Source organism: Arachis ipaensis, chromosome B10, assembly GCF_000816755.2.
Source record: "Arachis ipaensis cultivar K30076 chromosome B10, Araip1.1, whole genome shotgun sequence".
NCBI lineage: Eukaryota > Viridiplantae > Streptophyta > Magnoliopsida > Fabales > Fabaceae > Arachis > Arachis ipaensis.
The window spans coordinates 36785496-36787425 of record NC_029794.2 but is presented as its reverse complement, the minus strand read 5'-3'; positions in this window follow the sequence as shown (position 1 = coordinate 36787425).

Here is a 1930-nt window from a genome sequence, read left to right as displayed (position 1 = left end):
GCCATTGTCGCTAAAATTCTGGTATGTGAACTGAGTTCTCTTTAGCTGGGTTCTTGTTGTGTTGTGTTGATTGTTAATTTTCTTGATTAATTTGTTCATTTTTCATGTATGTATGTATGTATGTATGTTTGTATGTGTATGAGAGAGAGAGAGAGAGGATATTTTTGTCGGAATTACGATTTTAAAATAAAGTTTAACATTAAGGACGATTTTGAACGAAAAAAAACGTTAGAAGATGATTTTAATATCGTACTTGGTCCTAAGCAAAAAATTAAAGTATTAATATTTATTTTTATTATTTTATCCGTAAAAAAATCCAAAAAGTATAGAGAAAGAAACATCTATATTGTATGATATTATTTTTGCTTTAAAATAATATATTTTGGTATAAATATAATATAATATTTATAAACTCATATATACTAATTTGATATTAGATTGGCCCAATTTAACCTAATTTATTTCAAATCAATTTAAGGTCGGATCAAAATAGATTCAATAAAATATTAGGACGAGATTCGAGTCTAATTAAACTCGGTCCAAAGTTAAAGTGAAGTCATCCCGTTATTCTTATTCAAGGGTCCATTGTTATTATTATCCACTTCTTTAGTAGTGAGAGGTTATGGATCTTGCATTCCCTTACATTGAACCTTTTCCTCCCTCATTCTTGTTATAGCTGCATGTCCCAAAGAAAAAAATTCTAATAATCTATGAATTATGAAAGTAAACATGCAATTGAAAGGATAAAAAATAAAACAGATCATCGTTGACGAGGAGCATGCAGAGGGAAAGCTCACGTTTGAAGGCTTGGATCTTGGTCATCTCAATCCTACAGTCGGTTGAGGAAATCATCAAGCATGGCCAATTTGTTAGAAATTTTTGTGCTCCGAGAAACATCGCCCTGGAACATTGATATGGCCAATTTTAGACGAATGATAATTGAGTCTGATTGCCAGAGTATGATCGAGAACATTAATATGCTAGCTGAAAGTCAACCCCTCGACTCCTTACTTCGGCTAATCTTTGACATGAGGAACAGTACATGGGATTTAAACTTCAAACATGTATAGAGAGAAGCCAATTTCTGTACTTATTGGCTGGCCAAGAACAACCTTAGAGATAGAAGTAGTTTTAGGTTTCTAGATATGTGTCTCCAAGACTTAGAACATCTGGTTCAAAATGATGTATTGGAGGTTCCTATCCTCCATTTGAACTGTAATATGTAAATTTTTTTTTTCTTTTTTCAGGTTTAGGTCCCGTTCAATCACAAAAAAGAAATAAAAATATTTCAATTTTCACCTTTAAATTAAAATAATACTCTATCTTAATTTTTAAATAAAAGGATGTTGTTAGGTCATATACTTTTAGAGGAAAGTAAATAAACCAATGTGTTCTTTGATCACATCCTTTAATTTTGTAAAAAACTAAAAATAGTTTTGGTCATTCCTTCAAAAGTGGGAAGAATATCTTAAAGAAAAAGTCGTCTCGACTATTGAGTCGCCAGATTGGATTCTCTCAATTTTTTTATTTAAGAGGACAAAGTGTGATTTTTTACTATACATTTTTTTTGTGAGACTAAAAAAAATGAAATTTTTTTTAAAGAATTAAAGATCACACTTTACTCTTTCAATTGAACGAAAATATCCATTTTTTTGAGTAGTCAATTTCCTTCTTTCCCTTTTATTTGTAAGCATCACTTTATCCAAAATCATGCTTTAATATTAGATTATCATATGAGATTTATTAAATACCGAAATTTGTTGCTAAATTTTGTTAACATAGAGTATTTGCTAAAAAAGAAAAATTATTAATAACGATTTTAATCTTTTGAAATTTAATTTTCTTTTTAAAAAATTTGTTAATAACAATTTTAATTGACTGAAAAATATATTTTTTTAAAAAGTTAAAGATAAAAATATAATTTTAAGAG